The 22,996-nt window shown below is 37.1% G+C and overlaps 1 protein-coding gene across 5 annotated transcripts in view; it reads left to right on the top strand.

Moving 5' to 3' along the window:
* LOC117432391 (zinc finger protein castor homolog 1-like) overlaps positions 1-22,996 on the top strand; it is a 192,779-nt gene that overhangs the window by 11,798 nt on the left and 157,985 nt on the right. The window contains exon 2 of one of the 5 annotated variants that reach the window (XM_059002410.1): positions 8,092-8,198. The exons of the other annotated variants lie outside the window; for them this stretch is intronic. The gene's annotated coding sequence lies outside the window, so the exon portion shown is untranslated. The remainder of the gene's footprint in view (positions 1-8,091; positions 8,199-22,996) is intronic. 5 annotated transcript variants of the gene reach the window in all.

Here is a 22,996-nt window from a genome sequence, read left to right as displayed (position 1 = left end):
TTAGGTGCTATGTCAACACGTCTTTTATCAACACATCTAAAAATGCAACACATTGAAACCCAGTTTCTAGATAAATGTCAATTGTATTATTTTAGTGTGCCCTCACAGAGGGTCACATGGTTATAGCAGAGGTATATCTTTTTCACTGCTCTTGGTCTATATAATTAGATAGAAGCAGGAACACACAGTTAACAAAACACATGCATGTAATAATTATCCTCCTTGCTGAGAGTTCATATCCCCATTTATTTAAAAAAAATAAAAATAATAATAATTATAATCTCATTGACTTTGATGAGCTCTTTGTTAAAACCATAAAGTGCCCATCCCTGACAATAGGGATAAGCATTCTTCAGATGCTTGATAGCCCAGCCATAGCAGGGAATGTATGTTACTAACATGCTTGTGTGTTAAACCGCAACTGTTTTGGAAATAGCTGCCAGTCCCGAACCAAGTATCATAAATCTGCGAAGCAACACCCGAGGTGAATGATGTTTTGCATTAGTTCCAGTGTTTTTAGTGGGACCTGTGGGAATCCTTGAAGAGACAGTTCCTGATGCAGAGGGACTCACTCAGGGTACCGGCATTGGATGCTAAAGGAGTAAAAACCATTGGTGACCAGTATACCAGCAATGGTGACCAGTTCCGTTCAATCCTGATTTAAGTATAATAATAACTACAATAATGAAAAAACAGGGAAAGGGGAATTCTTATAAAGAAAATGAAAGCTGGTCCCAGGAGTAAAGATATCCCAAATACATCTGTTCTTTATTTCCTGGGGAATGTGCATTTAAAACTTTTTACTGTAAGAAAAGTCCTCGATGCTAAGAGAGGCTTTACATTTCCCTTACGTCACTAATCTGTTTGTACTGGAGGTTTGTTAAGAGGGCAGTGGAGGCTTTTGAATCTCTGGAAGGACGCATCCCTCTGAGCTGCAAATTATAGGTTTGGGATTGATTAGCAAAATGTTGTGCTTATGCTAATTGTGTAACGTGAATGGATTGATGGATCACTCAAATGATCACCTGGAATTGATCAGAATTGTCAGAAGTCTTGAGTTGCAAATTGTAAAAGCTAATCTTGAAATATCTCTCTATTGCTTTACTGTACCTTTGTTTAGGATGGTCAGCTGCCCTGAAAACAACAGAATTGTCCTTATGTTTTTTTTAACTTGTTCCCTAGTGTCCAATGCCAGCAGTCTTAGACATCAGAGCTTCACAGGGCTTCAAGAGTGCTTTAGTCCCTAAACAGCAAGTATGACACAGCCAAACACCATTGTAAAATACAGCCTGTAATTGAATGACTTGTGATTTCCTGGCATGGTTTAGGGATGGAGCGAGTTGGGGAACAGTTTGCTTTAAAGCCAGTGTAATGCAAGTTTCCAATAACTGTTGGAAGATAGAACCACACGGTATTGAGCCAAAACACACTCCCACATTGCAAATAGACTGAATTACTTTTATTACAGCCCCTTACCTTTTTGTAATGTTTTCAGTGAACTACAGTATATTAAAAGCAATAGAATAAGAAAGACAGTTACAACTAAACATCTGGGCCAGTGTCCGCTCACAACACCTTGACTTTAACACTATTTAATGCCATTTTCTATTGAAATCTTGGAGACTCTGATGAGCTGCTTGATGTATCTGATGGATGTGCTCTATGTAATTCAGTGTCCATATGAGAAATGTCCTAGGCTTTGGGTCAGGTTGCAAAGACAGCATGTTTTCTGTGCTTTTGGTCGAGCTGGCGTTTGTTTGGAGGCTTCCCAAAAGTGTTAGAAATGTAATAGTATATAAATATTTCCCCCTTTTTAAGGGTTAAACTAGCAGAGAACCAGGGTGTCCCAGTCCTTTTCATGGTGGTCAGTCCTGCAGAAATCCAGAGCTATTTCCCCTACACCTGAGCCGGCTCTTTCTGACACAGCTGTATGTCCAGAACCATGCAGCAACAATAAAATGATATTGATCTGCCGAGCCTCCTGCATTTTCACATCACGCTTCGGACAGATTAATGATGGTAGGCTTAGTTACTGTACATTGGTTTCTAAGGACCATTGTTCAATATTAGAAGCAGGTGATTCTTAGGGTAAGGGGACACACTGGAGGCAACAGGCATAGGCAAAGACAGATCATTAAGACAAACACTATTCTAAACAGAAGCTGGCCTTGGAATTCTGGTCAAGAGAGGCAATACAGGAGTTCCATTAAAGTCTTCTAGAAGCAATGGGGGGGAGAGTACATTCCTTGTTCTCTCCGCTCTCAATAGTAGCCATCAGCAGAGATGGGGAGGGGCGGAGGGGTTGGGATAACCACTATTAAAATAAGTCAGTTGGTAGTTTTATTGACTTTTCTGTGTTTCACCCCACCCTGTTTGCTTCAGGATGTTTCTTAGGCTTTGCTTATGGATGCATTACCATAGAATTATATAGTGTAATGCATCCTAATAGGCACTTTAATGTTAAATAGTCTTTGGTGAATAATATATTTCTACATTTACTATTTAATATGTTTATTGTACAGGTGGAAAGGGCAGTAGAGTAACTGCTTCAGTGTTACAGGAAACAGGCTGTTATGCTCTCTCCCTATCATAAAAGGGTACATGCTTACAACAAATGTATACCTATGTAGAGTCATGCACAGTTGCTGCACAGTAATAGATTAGTCACCAAACTAACCATATATTACACTGTGTGTTGGTTCAGTTCAGTGGAGATGAATTGGCTGTTAATTAGAGTCATGCCGAGAGGGCACTGGGGAGATTCTATTCATGACTAATCTGTGTCAATATCATGATGCTTTTTATTTGGAGGGCTTTTCATTTGGGGTGGGGATGGCTCTAAAAGATACAGCAGATTCCTTTCATAAGCGTATCGTAATGATGACATTTTTTGAATAATTTTTTTAGCAAGTGGTTTATCTGGGGAGATGAAACATATCATGGGAAGTTGTCTTTAAAATTGGGATGTGTTTCAGTTTTGACACACAAATGATGTATGGCATTAGAGGCAGGGTAAGTAGTAGCGCAGTTGCAGTATTGACCACCCGCATCAGCAAGCCAGGAGCTTGCACAATGACTGCACAGTATATTTATTGGCTAAATCGAAAGGTTACAAAACAGTTTGCATGCTTGAAATCATCTAGCTTGTAAACTTTGCAGCAATATTGCATATGTTAAAAAAAGGCTAAATTATATGATGCGATGGTACCAGTTGGCATACTTACTCGTTGAATTGCCTCTATCAACATTTATACATAGAGCATTCAGTTGTTAGTTTATGACCTGTTTTGTTAAAAACCTCTTTTTTTTCAAGGTAGCAGAGTTATGGCTCAACTATGTAAATTGGAAGAGCTTGACAGTTTGTTATTCATGTCATTTCCTTTTGAAACACTTAAAGAGTATAAATTAAACACTGTCAGGCTCCGTTGAAATTGCCACTAAATATTATTAAATATTTTAACAAGTTCCTTGTAAATATGACTTAAATGTTTGAAAGATAGACAGGAAGAAAAATGGCATTGCATCAACTTATTAAGGGTAATAAAAATCAAAATGATTTACACCAGACGTGTGAATAATTTGGGACACCTCTTACTAATCCTGGTTGCCTCTGTTGGGTCTGAAGCAAATAAATGCGTTGGAATATTTTGTTTAAAATCAGTGGACTGTATCTTATAGAGCTAAGCTTTTGTGAAATCTGAAAGTTGAGTTTGAAGCAGTTAAGTGATAAATATGTTTACTTGCTTATTTATTTATTTATGTATGTATGTATGTGTGTATGTATGTATGTATGTATTTATACAAGAGTAAATGGAATCCAACCTATAAATACAGAACTCATGATTTTTCAACGTTCCGATCAATATTTCATGGTGTGGAATTATGAAGGATATGGGTGTATCCTTGAGATGCCACTTGTACAAAGATTGACCCCCCCAAAAATTACTTGATTTATGTTGTTTGTTTGTATCAAGTTAATGTACAAAGACACATTTCACATTTTGTGAGAGAAACTCCTTTTAAAAAAAAAATAGGATTTATTAAAGACTAGGTAAAACAGCCGTCAGTTTTGTTAAACAAACCTTTCAACAGAAGATCTGTGAAGATCATATGATTGATTGTATGAAGTTATGGGTCAAGTTAGATTTACCAGCAGACAGTAATATTCTACTGGGGTCAGCAATCTCTGGATTGTGTTAATCTGGCTAATAAGCAAGTGGCAAAATACATGTACAGAAAAAAAAAAGTTTAAAACATATGACAGCATGTTGCTTTAGTTTAGGAATCCCCAAGAACTTATATGATGATGCTGTAGTAAAAAGGTCTGCAAGTCTATTGTTCAATCTTTTTGACTGTCCGTTTGTTGATCTGTCTGTCTGTTTGTCGATAAGCATTTACATTAATCGGTGTTGTACCCCTGGTTTACATTGGTTCCAGATGTTCTTTTCTTTTTTTTTACCCTGGCTCTTTATTGTTTTAAACCTGGAGGTTGCAGATCTGCGCATATTGGAAGGAGTTCCAATAGAACGATTACCTATTTCAACAAAAACAAGAGCGACTTTGAAGGGCAGCATGTTTAATATTTGCATGGATACCTTGTGTTTTCATTGTGTGCATTCAGTAATGGAAACAAATGTGCAAGGCTTAGAATGTTGCCATGGAACTTTCATTAGTCTCCCATCAATCAATGCAAAAGCAGTAGAAGAAAAGAAAAAAAAGAAGCAAAAACAACTGGGCCATCCAGATTAGACGGCACATCCCAGTAGATGTTCCACCTCAAATGCAGGTTCCTTTTGAAACAGGGCTATGGTAGTATGCTTGTCTTGTCCTACCATTGCCATTCTCTACAAATCAAACCAGTCAGCACTATTTGAGTATTGTGAGGGGGATTATCTCAATGGATTATTTGTATTGCAGCGTTGGCATGGCTAGTGCTGTACCTAATGGTACCTAATGGCTTAAGACGTCTCTGATTTGACTGATTTAGGCTTACTGGGGGATGGCTAAACAGGAATCCCATATTTAAACAATTTGATTATATTAGTCTAACAAAAAAAATACTATGCAATTACAGCTGACCTAATTCAAAGATACAGTCCATGCAATGCTCTACCAGTGAGCAACTCTTCCTTGCACATCTGTAGGGGTATGCTTTCATATGAAGTGTTATCATTATGATGATGGGACAATGATTATATGACGGGTTAAGCCCCAGTATGCAGTCGTGTTGTATTGGAGAATGTGGATGAAAGCGCATGTGATTCAATTATAATGAGTGACTTCTTTAAAAGACTGACTTGGAGGCTGTTTTAGAACTAGGTTAGGCATGGTGAACTATGAGCCATGTACATTGCTGGAGGTTTAAGTATGGTGTAATAATTCCTATTGGCAAAGCTAAAAATATATATTTTCCAGTTGTGCGATGATATGATAGATAGGTCTAGCAAGTCAGCTTTCTAGACAATGCAATAAAAAGTAAGGGTTTAGTTGGAATAAAGATTTACACACTTGAAGCCACCTACACTGAAGCGAACAAGTTACACAGTAATAACATACATCTATCGTAGTTCCTACACTTTAATTACACAACTTTATATGTAATCACAGTACAATTTATACAACTTAAAGTGTATTCCCCCAACATTGGAAAAGGACAGTTTTAGGAACAGGTGTGTAAGTGGAATGGAATTATATTATACACTACTTGTAGCAAACATAGCTTCTGTGTGTTTTTTTTTTAACATATACAGTACCAGCAGCATATGTTTAATATTGTCCAATTTGCATTTGTAAATTAAAGCGGTTGCAGTTTGTGTCTGTCGCAGAAGGCAAGTTTGTAATTTATTTTATTAAAAAAGTTAGAAGGCTAAACCAGAAGAAGCGCACTGCGTCTATAAATAGCTGAAAAGATGACACAATAATGTAAACTGGTGAGCGGCTTGCGGTGGCCAACCAAATTATTAAAGGCTAGGTCTAAGAAAACGAAATATAAAAATCCACTTTTAATTAAAAGATGAAAATAAAAATTCACCATCATGGCAGTTTTCGGGGGGGAAAAAAACCCAACTTTGATTTCTTGACCTTTCTAAAAAAAAAAGAAAAAAAAAGAAAGAATCTGCTAATCCAATGATGTTAGTCAACTACTGAAGAAACTGCTGAGTTCAGGCTGTATAAAGAAGTGACCCTGAAAGTTATTTAACCACGCTCCCTGCCGAGAATAATAAAGTAAGAGCTTCATGACGAGAAATAAAAAAGTCTCTGTGGCGTCTGTTACTGACTTTGGTACAGTAACAGAAGGGTTTGAGTTATCTGAAAAACACATCAAATCTAAGTGGGTATAGTAATTTGTATGAGCTCATGGGGACCTCTTTCGAAAGTGGTCAGGTTGTTTTACAGCAGGAACAGCGCGCAGCGTGTAGACATGCTAAAAAAGCCTTTGTTACTTTAGGCTTGCGTTGTGTAATGTTACTTTAAATATTCATGTCCTAGCCAAACTGCCACATTTCACATTCTGGGGGCTCGATACAGTATGTAACTAAATATATACAGTGTGTGAATGAACTCTGCTCTGGATCATCAAAGTAATCCTGTTAAAATTAGAGCATGCTTAATCAATAACTGTAAAACACTCAATAGTGCTGAATTACCAAAAAACTAAAAGAAAGTGAAAACACTCAATGACAAACTTTTCAATCTTTTTTTTTGATGTTGAAATGAATTTTGCACCGTAGAACTGGTTAAAACGTGCCCCATTTCAATAGCTCTTGCTATTTCCTTTGTAACTATGAGACCAGACTCCAGCGTTATAAAAGGGCAACGCTGTACACATATTCGTAGGGTTAAATGTTCAGTTTGGTGCGTGTACTGAATGTGCTGTTTTAATTGAAGTCCATTTGGATCTCAATTCATTTTGCGTGTGAGGTCGCAGACAACACCATCTGTTGTTAAGTACTGTAGGAATCCCTACCAAGGGGAGTTCTGCTACCTGGCACAAGGTCCTGAACACATTGTGCTCTTGCAGAACCCTGGGACTGCCACCCTGTCAGTGTAGTGATATTGCTCAATGTTAGCTTCTTTTAAGCTTAGCGCAGGTTTGCAGAATATGAGCGTTCCACGTCTAGCTTGCTGTAACCTTGCCATCAGCTTCTTAACTCTTTTTCTAAAGATTGAAACAATGATGACTCAAGCCATACACAAAACACTCCGTAGGGAAAAAGACTAGAAAGTGGATCCAAAATCATTAAGATCTAAGTTGGGCAATATAAACTGGCCTAAAAGCCTACTCTGGGTTCTTCTCTCCTGGTTAATTAGATTAGACCATCTCTCAGGCAGGCACTGCGAGAGGCTGTGAGATTGTATCACCACCAGGAATGTGTTTGACGACCAGATCAGTTAAAATCACTCTTTTTAGCATTTTAGAAACCTTTTCTTTTTAAAACCAGTTTACTTTACCCTTCACAAAACCTTGTGGTATACAGTGTAGCGAGGATACAGCATGAACACAATCATAGAATACTGTGTATTCTACTGTCCTCATGGGTGAAATAACCACAGCACTCTATGAAAGTTAATAGAGTATTCTGTCTGTACAGCGAGTACAATGTATGGTAGAGAAAGTATGTTTAAACCTAAATTAAACTGAATTCAGAGACGTACATTCTTTAGAGATCAAGCACTGGATCTGCTTTACAATGGGGTGTATTATTTTTTTTTGTTAATTAGATTTGCATGAATGCAAGAAAGGGTCCAAATCTGGTTAAATACAATGCAAACCTGGCAAAATCGAATACGAAAAAGTCATTGCTGGTATAACTGTACTTAATGAGTACTTGCCAAAAAGACTCATATCAGTATGTCTCTATAAAGAAAAACTAAAGAAGGTATTCTTAAAATAACCACTGTATGATTCTTACCCCCCAAATGACTGCTTTATAAATAACCTGTACTTAAGTCCTTGCTTGTTAGGTTTTTCATGTATCCCTAATTCTGTCGGCTTACTGAAAGAAAACATTTGCGCACACAAACGTGAGTATTGTATGGCTCCCCACACTTCCAAGCACTCTTTCTAACGTAATTTACTATCTTCCAAAGGTGGTGAGCTCAGTCAGAGGGAGAGGGGGGGCTGAAGCACTGGAAAATGGGGCCCTGGTCTTCTTTGAAATGCCACAGTAAATGAGATGATGACACTGCCCTGATTTGTAAGGACACCTTGACGATTTTCTCCTCTTCTGTTAACATTTTTCTTCTTGCATTATGTATGATGCTGTGGTGCAAGGAATAGCTACCATCACACTGTCTGAGGGTATGCCATAAATTCAAGCTGCCTTACAGGGAAAAAATAAATAAATGCACCATCCCTTTTTACATAAGTATACTGGCTTAATTCAGCATTTAACACGTTTCTTTAAATAACATGCTAAAACTTTTAAACAATACATGGAATTAAAACAGAGAACGCTGAAACTAAAATGAAACTGCAAAAACACTTGAGCTTGCTGTATTGAAATGGTGCATGACGTGATTGTTTCAAAAGCCCAGTTGAGATATTCTGGATGTTTGAATTCAGCCCAAAAATATTTTCACAGCAAAGAGTCATGCATGTAAATTGGCATAAAGTGTTTTTATAGTGGCTCTCATTTTTCTGTCAAGGCTACAGTAAAAATAGAGCATGCTTGCAAGAGACACACTTATTTCAGTTAAAGCTATAAAGCAGTTAGTAAAGGTTTTATAACTACATTTATATGACTCATTTTCCTTAGCTTAAGTATCCAGTTTCACTGTCCTCTTTTCACAGTTCAGTTCCATTCTTAATTTCGAATACTTTTCCCAACGTTATTCTTAAAAAGTCCGGCTTTCTCTTCCATGTTGGTCCACAGATATTTGAGTTCTCTCTGTACTGACAGAAATGGGCGTAGTCTTCAAAGCATGGCCTCCATTCTGTAATTAACTCATTTTTGAAAGGGGACAAAAACATGTTACAGTTGCAAAATGAAAAACAAAACACATTGAGAGTGCTGAAGAGGACTTGACATGTCTAACTTAGCTATTTGGTTCTAGTTTTGTAAAATGAACAGGTGCTTTAAAAAAAAGGAGGAGTTAATTAAAAACTGGAGTAAATGCTTTGAAAATATGGCCCAAAAGTGTTGTACCCACAGAGCCTTTTGAAATGACTTAGAAGTTCATAGAAGTAGTTTTGGCTACACAGTGATGAATGGAGTTGTGCAATTAGTATTCAGTGAGTGTATTACTAATGTGACAATTGTTAGGTCCTTATTAGCCATCAAATATGCTGTGTTGTTTCACAATCAGAATCTGAGACCAAGAATACAAAGTAGTTTCATGCATCTGCACCCTATTTTAAAAACAAAAATAGCAATGAAAATAATGCAAATAAATAAAAGTGGAACAAACGCCTGTTTTTTCAACATGACCCTACAGTACAAACAGGCAGTTTAGGGTTAGGCATGGCAGTACAATACTGTATAAGTTGAAGCAACACCCAAGTACTAAGTGAATGTTACTGATTGATAAATGAGAGGTTTACTCAGAAATTGACTTCTTGCAGCAAACAGTGCCTAATGAGTCTGGACCTGTCCAATACAGCATAACCTAATTAATAAGAACCTTGAGAAGATGAATCTGTTTTATAAGAACTCAAAACATATCCTTAACCAGACAGAGATAAGGGAGTGTAGGGTAGCATTTCAGAGGATTATTATATTTGATTTCATTTTATTATTTTATTTCATTGTTGCTTGGCTAGTGCTACCATTGCCCCTTTTAGAGAACCATTGTGTTACACCGTGTAATAAGGCATGATGCCATATTTTATGATACTAGTACTGCTATAAGTACAGCATTTGTGCTAGTATGGACAACTCTGTTTCATCCAAAATCCTTGAAATTCTTCTTTTATACACCAAATGTTTAAATACATTTATAAATCTGTCTGAAATGTTAAGCAAGTTGTCATCATCAAAAAAGTTTAAAAGTGATGTGTGGGATTGGAAATCCTTCCATGCGCATCCAGATGGAATCTGATTCTAGTTCGGTCTGTTTCCTTTACATAACAAATGCTAATGCAAATCAATGCAAATGGTGTTGCGTGTAGGACAGTTCCTTGCAGTGCCGTATTGAAAGTGGCGTGTTGACTCGAATCAGCCTCTCAATCAAGACAGTGTGAGCCTGCATGCATTGGACGAATGGCGTGAGCTGCGAGGACAGGTTCAAATAATTACATCTCTTCAACCTAAAAAAAAAGAGTGGACATAACTGAAGTTTAGAACATTGATTCCAGTTTAGCACTGAGAGAGGGAAAAGAGGGCGTAAATGTAGCAAAAGTAAGTTTAGAGCAGAAGGTAGAAAGCCCTTTTCTTTTTTTTTTTTACTTAGCTTAAGTTATAAATACATGGAATAGCCTAATTGGTAAAATGCTAACATTGAAAACACTAGATGCAGGAGCATTGAAAAAAGAATTAGATACAGGGACAAATGGAGTCACGCTACTCTGCAAGATAAACAGCACAAGGCAGGTGCATTGAGCCCATTTACAGTGATTATTACTATTACAATACTGTACTTCAGACAGATACAATTTTTTCTACAACTTGACCTTTGATTCATAGTCATATTGCTGTTAATTTATTTATTTTTATTACTATCAGAAAGAAGGAAACATACACACACACGAAGATGTGCAATTAGTGATCTCATGGGACAAAAGTATGAGAACTTGAACCCTATTATAGCAAAATTAGACATGGGGTTATGATGTATGCCTGTGAGTGGGCATGAGTGCATTTGTGTGTATGTAGTCTTTATTCCTTAGTGTGCACAACCTTCTATATAGCGCTTTTAGTTTTTACGAATGTTTATTTTTCCACTGCAATGATCTGAATTATTTTGTGTATCTCAATAAGACCTAGTAATCCTATTGTAAATTGTTTACTGCTACAACAATACCATGCAATACAATAGAACACAATGCAATATAGATTTCCTGTAGTGGGGACTGCTCATAGTAGAGATCGCTTCACCACATACATTTTTTTTTTTTTTTTTTTTTTAAGAAAGGGGACAATTGCTGCTTGCTTACTGAAATGATACTTGTATGGCATTTGCAACTCTGACCCTTTACTCATGCTATAGACAGGGGGAACGCAGCTCAGTACAATGGGAATAGACAGTGGTTTTGTAGCTGTATAATTTAATTCTATATAAAAAGGTGTAGGTTTTCTACCAATGTGGTGTCTTTCAGTAATTTAACTTGTACTTTGCCGTAGATGTGGGAAAACAGACTCATATAATTCTGCCCTTCTGCTCGTAAGAATCCGACTGCCACTGCCCATTATTTTGTAATTTTTTTTTTTTTTTAAAGAAAAAAAAAGTAATTTGATCAAAATTACACTCTCCACCCAACCAAGAGAGACTCGGATCAGAAGAGTTTTCTTTTCAAGAGGAAAGTTTAGTTTGGAAGGAAGCATGGTTAAAAAAAAAAATAGCACAATTGTTGTTCTTTGATTTCTGTAAGGCTTTTTTTTGTCGAGAGACGGTTTCTGTCCGAGACTCTTTCACAGAGATGAAATGATATATTGGGATATTAATGTGATCTTTACATGTTTGGTTTATTAGAGGCTTTCATAGAGCAGCAAGGACCATTCGAAAAAATAAATGATAAAAAGAAGGGGAACATGTAGTGTTGGTCCTCTCTTGCGGCTTAAAAAAAAGAGAATATCTAATTCCACCCTTGGCATTGTGATAAACCATCTATAGTCAAATAGAACAAATATTTGAGATATCTCAGAATGTGATGCACATCTGTCAAACAGCCCAAGGGCAGAAACAATGCACAGCAAGGCAACATAATGCTGATATGGGGCTTCGCTGCAGCAAAATAAAGTATGGCCCAAGTTTTCATTAAGGTGCTATTGATTAGCTTTTCCAGGCTATGAATTATGGAGAACATTAAATAAAAAGGAAAATATTTGTATTACTTTTTGCTGGTATGCCAGAATCCCTTCCTGCTCTTCTCTCATGAGTCCCGACAGGGTGACTGGTATGAATGCAAGGTGGGGCACTAGACCAGGGGAGGCCAAAGCTGGCCCTTCCAGTCCTGGTCTGTGTTCTAACCCTGTTCTAAATGGTTTAATTGAACCAATTAAACCTCCATCCAGACCCTAAAGTCGTTAATTAGTTCATGCTACCTGTTAAACCTGGAGTGGAATGGCCCTCCAGGACTGTGATTGGACTCCAGTGGTACCAGACTGATTCTTTCTACCTAGACAGAACCTCTCTGCCCATCTTCCGAGTCACAAATACTACTAGTCACCCAGAAGGAACAGCAGGTCCTTTGTTCATTGGAAGATACGTGGCAAATGTTGTTATTTGCATTTGTATTTTTAAAAAGCAGAAGCCACTTGGCCAAACAACCTTTTGCAAAATAATATTGAAAAAAAAAAGTCAATGTTGTCATTGTACCATCTTAACAGGATTATGCATGTTTTGCAGGTAAAACAGATCATTTGTTTCTCTAAAATATTATAATAGGTTCAGTTTATCCAGAGGGTATTTTTTACAGAAAAAAAAAAAAAAAAAAAATCCACGCCTTTTTTGTTTTTATAAAGGATTCAATGTTTATTTTATTTAAAATACATTTGCATATTTTTTTAAAAAGTCACAGAACAGTCTTCGAGCAGAAATGGGGGAAGAAAAGCTATGCAATGGCATTTTGAGATGGCAAGTTCTGCTTTTGGATAGAAGAGATGAACTTAATGATTAGAAAACATAGGTGGATGTGCATTTGTAATTGTATGAATAAACACAGATACACTTACACATCTGTTCCTAATGATGTATGTGAACTTACAGACTTTAGAAACATTGTCAATGCGCTTAAGAGCCACCATGCCATGCCAGTATGGCATTGATTCCATGTGGTTCCTCTGCAAGTTTAATTTGTCTTCTGTTCCTTCTGGGAACATAGGTGGAAATTGGCAGCAAAATCCCTTCACTAGAATGACCCATGACTTTTGACTCTAGTTTCCCTCTATGTAGTCTGTCAGATCGGCTGCCTAGGGAGTTAAAGCTTTTCTATATTACAGATTGCAAGTCAGGATTATTTGTGTAACAAATTAATAATTAACATGAGCAACAGTGCTTTCACATTAAAGTGTGTGCTGCATATTGTCGTTGTTTCCACCTTGAGGTTATTGTGAGACGGTGGTGGTTCTAAATGCGTCCGTCATTTAAATCATATCTACAGCGTGTCTTTTTTTAAAAGCTATTTTAGCTTTCAAAAGTAAGTAAAATGCTTTAATGTTTTATCCGCTACTGTTTAGATCAATGGAATTGACCCCAAGAACTTGCATTAGATGTGTTTGCATGCAGTGTATGGTACGAGAGCCATTAGCACAGTAGTTTCCTTGTTTTATATCCGCTATGCACAATTCATAAAGGAAAACCACAGTTAACCACCAATAATACTTGTGTCAACCGAGCTGGAGCGCATGTTCTTTCTCACAGTATTTCTAAATAAAGAAGGCACATCGCTGCGTGCTCATTTTCTATGAGCTTGTCCTGAAGGTGGTATATGTCTCCTGTGGGATCTAGAAGGTATCACTGGTCCCGTATTATTTATTTGTATTATGTTATTCTCAAGAAGTGAACAATCCGTTACCTCCTAGGCTCCTAGACTATGGTACTTCTGCTATTTTATTTAACATCATGCAATCAAAGAAACTACAAATTTATATCTCAAAAGTCTACTGAAAGCCATAACAGTAGCCAGTGGTATTTGATGTTAGATTTTGAACATGTCACATTGATGTCACATTTGATGTCACATTGTACATTTTTTGTCAGTACTGTGAATGGGAAAACTACAAAGCGGTATGTAATTCAACATGTTAACGTAACATTATTCAGCAGGTAACTTGGAAACTGTTGGCACTTCCATCACTGTTCTTTTTATGTTTGTTGACTGTTTGGGTTGGGCTCATTTTTGATGATAATTATGAAAGCAGGTGTATTTTAAGAGAAGCATTTGCTGTGCTTGTTTTGGCATAGATTTGTGAGTTCTGTTGCAACAGGGCTGGGGGGTAGTGGGTTATGCTGGGTCAAGTGCTTGGTGATCTTAAACATGACTTTTGACCTGAAATTTTGGTTCAATAAATTTTTTAATTTGTATATTTTTTAGGCGTATTTGACTTTGGTTGTTTATTGATTAGTTGCTTTTGTGTTGCTTTTCTTTAAGATGGGTTTGTGGGTCTCTGTGGATCCACCTGTATAGATATTTTAAGAAATCAATGATGAACATAAGCACTGCACCCACACTGTGTGTCCTCAGGGTTTTGTAATAGTGTCTGTCAAGCTTAAAGGCATTCTACAGCACCTCAGTCATGCCTATTGACATCTATTGCAGTTTTCATATTTTCTAATTGGCAGCTACTGTACTCGCCACCTCTTTAAGATTGTACCGACATTATCTCTGTTGAAAGTTATTTTAATGTGATCTGGATTTAAGAAGGGAGATTACTTGTTTAAAAAAACAACCATCATTGGCTGTCTTAACAAAACAGAACTGAAATATAAAGACAGCATTTTAATTATTTTTGGTGTGTTTCATTTATTACGCAACGATGGCAGAACACAACTGACCTGGAAAAATTGAAGGGCAGTTATGTAAAAGCAACAACAAAAAAACAACCCATTAACGTCAAGCAAAATTCTTTTAGAGGAACAATTAAAAAGCTGAACTAACTTGTTTTTCAACTAAATAAAAAAAGAGGTATTCACACAAAAAAAAACCTGCTTTTAACCAAATGAAATGTAGTATAATGGGGATCTTGTGACAGGTGGCCTTGTGGTTAGAGCTAAGGAGTGGGGTATGTGAGCTTTTCTCGCGCTTAATTCAACCTGTGGAATTAGACACTTGCACCATAGGTGGCACAGAGGAACACAACTACTTCATAGAACCACATTTAACAAAAGAGAGTAAAACTGGCATGAAATAGAATGTAGCCTTTAGCATTCAACTGATATAGAAAGTACTTTGAGAATGCTAGTGCATGGAAAAGAGATATATAGATGTAAATGGTAATTGTCAGGTACAAGAATGTCCCCCACAGGACCAAGACACACCATCTCAGATCTGTTATCCTTAGAACATAGTTTAAACAAGAGATTCCAAGGTCAGAATTTGAGTTAGTGTCTATTCAGCTCAATTGAATTATATATATATATATATATATATATATATATATATATATATATATAGTATTACCAGGGGAGTCCATTTGCTATATCCTTCCATTTAAACAGAAGTTCTTGTCCAGGAATCATTCATAAATAAATACACCAGACCACCTTCCTTTTTAATGCTCCCTGTAGTCTTTATATCTTAAATGTTTTGGAATCTTAAGGATTCCCCTTCTACACATTTTTTTTGTTTGTTTTTTTTTTCTTCATATACTGATCCAAGATGTTTGTTTTTCTGAGCAAAACAGGTCAGGAAGATATGCCCACACAATGTTGCCAGGTGTTTTAACCTAGATTGTTTTCCAGGAGACAAAATGGTAATGCGACACTTCAGTCAAAGAAGTCAATAATATGTGTTATTACTCTACACCTTTTAATCTAAAACATATAGCAGATTCATGTGACGTGAGGGGTAGTTTCCAGCTTCCGTCGACAGGTAATTACAGCTTAGCTCACCCTAAAGGGGCATAAATTGGCACTTTAGGCAAAAGAATGGAGGGAACCGTGCCATGCATTACCTGGAAATGGCAAAACAGCAGCAGAGAGCAGCAGACTGTATCGTACACTGGGCTGAACTGCCATCTTAACATCACACTGACCATCAAAGGAAGCGTTGTAAAAAAAAAAAATCCATCACTTCCTAATTGAATTTTGTATCTAGTTGCTTCTGCAAGAACAAATTTACAACAGGTTGTATTTTCAGATGTGTCGTCTTGATTTCCAATCATAGACTCCAGGGTTTTTAAATAGCCGGAGATGGTTATTGTTCCAAATCAGTGGCCGATTGATTGGCTGTTTGTTGATTTACAAGCAAGGTGGAATGGCCTTTGTGTTCTAGCTGGAATCAGTGTCAGGCTCACAGGCCTTAGAGGGAAAGGCAGTTCATTTCCAGTTGGGTCGTTCTGCTACCGTCCCCCGTGCTTCCCCCTCCCAAAAGAGTAAGACTTCAGGTCTCAATTACGATTTCGCACTTCTGCCAGGGCCATTTTGCTAACAGATTTGTCATGAAAGCAAATGTATGTCAAAACTTCAGTTTAACAGTCGACCCCCCTTTCAAAGAACTGGAAGGATAGGGAAGGAGATTAAACGCAGTTCCTCCTTATTACAAGTGGAATTTTCTAGGGGCTGATTGAAGTTTCGGAATATTGTAACCACATTCCTGCCCGGGGAAGAGCTCAAAAGTTTTAAGAATTTCGACCAAAGGAGGGAATATCAAAGTGGCAGCCATTTTGACAGGAGGGATCCAGCTGCTCCCTGAATTTCAAAGACACTCATGAAAAGTTCCACTTTCTTATCAAGGCAGACTACATGGTTTGTTCAAAGTATTGCTTCGCAAAGACCAGAGTGAAGGAGACAGATGCATCAAGACAGAAAAGTGACATGAACTGACCCTGTCATAATTGTTCTGCTGTACAGGAATCAGCTTGTGTCCAGAAGACCCACCTTATAGAGAAGAGGCGTTCTCCAACAAGATTTAGTATATACTCTGGCACATGAAAATATGAAAAACAATGAGCGATTTAAGATTAGATCCGCATGATAATCTTGTCAAATTGAAGTTGGGCAGCTGTCTGTGAAATACTAGGACATACATCATAGATCATCAACGCAGCCGTTGTGCTATTATAAAAAATGCATTGGTGCACCAGAAAAAAATGTTTCCCTTTACCACAAACAAAGAATGTAGATTAGTGTGTACAGTAGCAGCTAGGAGAGAAAATATAGTAAGAAAAGACTATGTGAGATTAAACAAGGTTTATCCTCTTTTTGTTCCCTCTCTTCCTAAGAATCATCTGCAATTTAAAAAATTGATGAAATCACCTAATGTACATCCTGAAACATCAATCAAACAAAAAAAAAATCTATTGTTTGCATTAACCCTGGAAGAAATAACAATAATAATAATAAAAGCTATTATAGTGACGTAGCGTTCCGACAATAAATCATGGGAAGAATCTTACTTTGCAAAGCCAGTCGTTTTAGGTTTTCCTGACATGCTCAGCAGATTCTGCAACACCGAGCTCAGTTCGACGTGCGTTATTCTGTAAAGAAGCTCTTGTGTTTGGACTCTGTCCCGCCATCCCTCAGACTACACAAACCAGCTCAGCATTGTGTTCGATAGCCACTCACAGTAAAGCTGTAAATCACTTAGAAACTCATAAAATAAAAGGCATCTCTGGAAGATTTACCGTAACACTGCTGAGTCTTATAAACAAATATTAAAATATGGTCTAATGTGGTTTTTCAAAGTCATTTGGAAGGTCTGTGTCCTTCAGTGAATAGCCAGTGTGTTGAATACTGTGTAATGGCAGAGGTGCTGGTCATGTTGTGTGTACTATGTAGCTGGGAATCCTGTTTTACCTTCGAAGAGATGAAGGCAGTAGACACTGGGTGATGATGAGATCTCATTCAGGTTATTGACACAGATCAGTTTATAACATATAACAGTTCCTTTGTAAGCCGGTGCTCTGTCATTAATACTGCAGTACCGTATTGTGGGTGTACTGTAGTAAGGAAACAGACTGCAGGCTTAGTCTTAATGGGGTATCAAAATATTACAAGAAAAAATAAAATCAATGCACCTTTTTTATTTTACACATTTGGAAAAGGAGAGATTATTCTGACAAAAGCAAATAAAAAAAAATACAAAACAAATACTTTTTGGTAAAATACATGTATTTTAATGCCTTCAAGCAAAACTAATTAAAGACGACACCTCATTTGCATAAATACGCATTATAATTTGCATGGAGGCACAGGGGAATGTGTAAGAAAAGAAAGGCAATATTTTGCAGCCTGCTAATTTCATTGTATTTAGGATTTAAGTTGAATAAAGATTACTGTTTTTTTTTGAGGAAACAAACTAATCAACAAGCAAAGATGCAGCATCCCTTTTAAAAGAGTTTTGGATCGCAGACATTGACTCTGTCTGGCAGTGATCCAAGACGAACTCTGTCTTGAAAAGTAATATTTTACAGGCTGGTTTATTGGTGCCATCCTACATCCAAGAAATCGCTTTTACATCCCTTGTGCTATTTTAACACCCAATTTATGCCGCTTTCTACAGTCGTTTTTAGCCATGATTTCTTCAGCTGATGCCACTGTCACATACTAGTTCAGTAACTTTTCATAAAAGAGCATTATTTCTAACAGTAACTGTATGTGAGAGTTAGAATGACACAATCCAGGCATATTACTGTTGGAGTAAAATGAATGCTCTTCTCCAGTGAATGTTGTCAAAACGATAGGATCATTGTCATCTGTCTTCATTTTCAAAACGGATAAGAGGATCAATCAACAAAATCTGACTACACTTTGTGTTGCAAACCAAACTGATGTATACCGTGAAACAAACATATTCAAGCATAATACAGTTTAAGGAAGCACTGTAAACCTATTGTAAAAGGTATGATAAAATGATCACAGCATAGCATACAAGTTTACTATTGGAAACCACATTGTGCTATGTAGGGCCATTCTTAGCAGAGAGCTCATGGTCAGTAGTCGGTTGATTAAAATATCGGTTTATCACTGACTGCATTTCTAATGGATCTGACTTTAAAACTGAAAGAACAATTAGAGTTTTATGGCTTTGTGGGGACTCTTCTGCTTTCTATAAATCTGCTGATGGGTATAAATTCTCCAATAAAAAAATAAATGAAATAAAACCAGACGTTGTCTGAATGCGTAATCAACAAGTTCTTTAATATACAGTAGTGACGGTGGCAGAATGTAGGCATACTGTAAAGTAGAGCAGCGTTTTACCTTCCTGGTTCCTGTTTAATTTGTGACCTGTGTATTCTGGTAATTTAGTCACAGTGCAGTAGAAGATTTGCATGTGTCAGTGACAAACCCTAATGTTTACTGATCTACAAACGTGCAGTGGTTTAAAAATAAAACAGCAGCCTTCTGGGATTTGAATTGTAGCCGAAGAGAATTACCAAAAAGTTGCAGGCTTCTGTTTAAAAAAAAAAAAAAAAAAAAAAAAAAAAAGAAAAGCAAAAAGCTGGATGATGAAACCCCTACACACACACACACACACACACACACGCACACACGCACCCTGTGTAGAGAGCAGATGGGTTTTATTTCACTGAATAAAAGCAACAATAGATTGAAGCCTTTGATAACATTAATAGATTAAAGAATCACAGATCGTATTACACCTGGATCGAGATGGCTGAGTTTTCATCACGTTATTTGTTTGATAACAATATCCAGCGAGGAAAATAAGCAGATTCCAATGTGTTTTAAATGATAAAAGAGATTAGGGGAGGTATCGCAACAGTCCAGCCAGATTTCTAGATCTTTAAAAGATCTTTAAAATAATTTTTTTTTTTTTTTTTTAAATCCTATTTATTTTCAGTTATTGTAATGTAATGCTGTATTTGAGTACAGTATCGAAATAGGTAATATGTTCTAAAGATGGATTTAAAAGTGAAAAATAGTGTGACGTGAGTGCGCGTGCGTGCATGTCTGTAATTGTATTTAAGTGTGCATTGGTGTTGCCAGTGACCAACAGTGTGCCAACAAGCCATGCTTGTTTCAGTAGCATTGTTACTGAAGGGGGTTACATTGCTAATACCAAGCCCTGCTGTTTTGTTAGGCTTCCCTCAATTACATCAGGTGCCTCTTCACAGTATGCTGGAGGTATTTTTTAAAGATTAAGCAGCTGCACAAGTCCTTTAAATGTCTTTTTTTATATTCCCCCTTCTATTGTATGGTGTTTGCAATCATTCCGATAGTTTCCCTGTTCTGTTGTTTCCATACTGTGTTGGTGGCAATATGACCTGGAAATCTGCTAGCCTCACCTTCTCCTATATAAAGAGATATAACTCAGTATCAGAACCACTCGAGAGTGATTTTTTAAAATGTTTTATAGAGATTGTATTTCTTTCCTGCAATGTAGAACACTCAGTAGATGTTAAAAATAAGTTTTGAAAAAAAACAAAAAAAAACATGGAGGACCAGTTGTTTCTGAATGTTATCCCAATTTATCCCAGTCTAGTGGAAGAGGCAGAAACAGAACAGGCTAAAACGGTCACAGAAACATCCCACAGGAAAAATTGTGATTTCTGAAAAAGAAAAATATATATATATTTTTTAAATAAATAAATATCAGTATTTTTAGGAGGCTTGTATTAACATAGTGGTACTAATTGGATACATGCTGGAGTGGAAAGTTGAACTGTGTTGCAGAGCAGTTACAGTAAGATAGTCCCCAGTAAGGCAAGCTGGCATTCTTCCATTTTCCCTGATGATGTTGAGTTTGTCAGTATCAGCTCGGATAGGACACAACAACAGAGAATGTGTCGTGGGTAAATAAGAATCAATATATACTGATTGATAGACAGTTTGATAGCACAAAATAAATACATTAATTATTTAATTAAAACACAACCGCAGATTTCACAGATAAAAAGCAACTACAAAGAAACAACTGGTAAAAAGCCTAAAGCAGGCTGTCTTCAAATGAACGAGACACACACAAGTTTGACTTTGTTTTGGATTTGTATCAGATTTTGGTCCCAATTAGTTGTGATATCAGAGCTATTTAGGTGCTGGCATCTTTATGCTCGGTGGAAATTAGCAAATGTGCATTGAAAGGGCGGGGCCAAACAGAACTGGTTTAAGAGGTAAAATGCTTCGTCTCTGATTCGCAGTATAATGAACAGCGAAGTTACGAAGGTCGCTGATACTCTTAAAGAGGTTTGAGAACGGTTAACATCAAATATAGATCTGGTAAAAAAGGTATTGTTGTACAGTTTTGGAGGATTACGTTTTTCAGCACACACACAATGCACTGTTTTAATTCCTCCCTTTTATTTTTTATCAGTTGAATCGGCAGGTATTCATTCAGAGGCTTCTTGTGCTTCTTGCATTGAAAAACAAGCAGAATAAAACCTGCAAAGAATGCACTCTGAGCCGTTTGTAATTCATTTCTGCTTGTTTGTCAGTCAAAGTCCACAAGAGGAAGTCGTTGGCAGTGCCATATCGACTAATCAAAGAAGAAAACAACAAATAAATAAACAACCTAACCAGTCAACCCTTACGTCATACCTACTGTTTGTGAAGACTGAGGGACTGCCAACCGCTTTTAATAAAACAATGAAAGTACGGTACTCCCTTTTACACTTCCTATTCAAATACGAAAGTCAACCTGACCTTTGTTTTGAAGCTGTTATCAGTTAGTTTGCTTACTACCTGTGTTCACACCTGAATTAGATTGCAAGCATTTTTGTTTTTTTAACCCTTTTGAAATATTCAGCCACTGTTGTATCTTTTTGTTGGGCTTCAAGTGCAGTAATTCAATGAACTTTGAACTCCAATGTTATTGATTCGCATGTTGCAGTTCAGTCCATGTCTAAATACCTAAATCAATTAGTCTGTCCTAAAACGTGACGCAACCTCGTCCACCATCCTGAGGAAAGACCTCTCAATGACTTTTAAGTTCAGTTTGCTTCTGCAACCTCAAATGTCAAGGCCAGTGCACCATTCCCTGACCACAGTCAAGATAGGCAACTCTGCAGAAAGAGATTTGATGTACACAGGTACAGTTAAAAAGGTGCAAGCCAGGTAGCTTTAAATGCTGCATGTTAGTCTGGTACCAAAATGTTTGTAGGTTTTGTTTCCATTGAAATTTGTTACTAGGACATGGAACATTTGTCTTGAATCTAATTTCTGTGAATGTTGAATTCAACCAGAAAAAATACATAATTATGTTTGTCTGACCAATTTGTTTATTTTTCACACCTTTTGGTTTGAAATTGCTGCACTAGAACAACAACTAGCGGCCGGGAAAAGCTGCCAAAAAACTTTTAGGCACACCTTTTTAAATTAAATTTAATTAGTAGGCTGGCTTTGCAGATTTCAACAGTTTAATGAGCAGTCAATAGTTAAATCTGATCTTAAAATACATCCATTTTTCTTTTCTCCTGGAAATGCAGGCGTTCACCGATACCACACACCCTATTATTTAATGTGTCATTTGATTGTTTTTTTGGCAAATGCCAACAGAGACGCACTCCAAAATTACAGTTTCTGGACAAACAGGCTACTGAATTTGAATCATGCTTATTCACAGCGCTGTAAATATTTGCTGACAATATAAACTCCTTACTACATTTCTTATTAGGCCAGTAAGATGAAAGTTTATCTGTTAGGACAGTAAAATATGTATTTTTTATTTTTTGCTTTATTACGGCACATTCAGTTCCAGAGTTAAAAGATCTGAGTTATGTTTAATTAAAGACCCTTGTATAAGTTAATATACTTCAGCATTTATTTTGTGCTGTATTCATTGTCAAAGTATAGTACAACATATAAGCACTCATAGATTATATATTTAGTAATGCTAAAATAAACTCCATTTGTCATTTTTTAATTGAGAGTGCCCTATTATTTTACGCCCGATTTCCACCCAATTTAGAATGTCCAGTCATTCCAACCCCCCCCCCCCCCCCCCCCACTAGCAATCCCCCAGACACCTCAGCAAACCTGAAGGTTCAGTGGGCGTCCTCCGATCCCACGATCAAGACAGTTTCCTCTTTTACACCCAGGAACTCGAGAGCGGGCTGACGGCCTCTGGAGGACAAAGGCTAGCCCTGTAGGTGTCCGCTCTGAGATCACTGGGCGCCTGGCCGGTAAGGTCCGCTGTAGCGTGATGAGGGGGAACAGTCTCTTTTGGTTTTGCCTCCCTAACCAGCTGGACCAGTGTCATAGTTAAGTTCCTTATAGCATT

Source organism: Acipenser ruthenus, chromosome 27 (genome assembly GCF_902713425.1).
Source record: "Acipenser ruthenus chromosome 27, fAciRut3.2 maternal haplotype, whole genome shotgun sequence".
Taxonomy (NCBI): domain Eukaryota; kingdom Metazoa; phylum Chordata; class Actinopteri; order Acipenseriformes; family Acipenseridae; genus Acipenser; species Acipenser ruthenus.
Note: the sequence above shows the minus strand (reverse complement) of the source record. Positions and strands in the feature narration are given on the sequence as shown.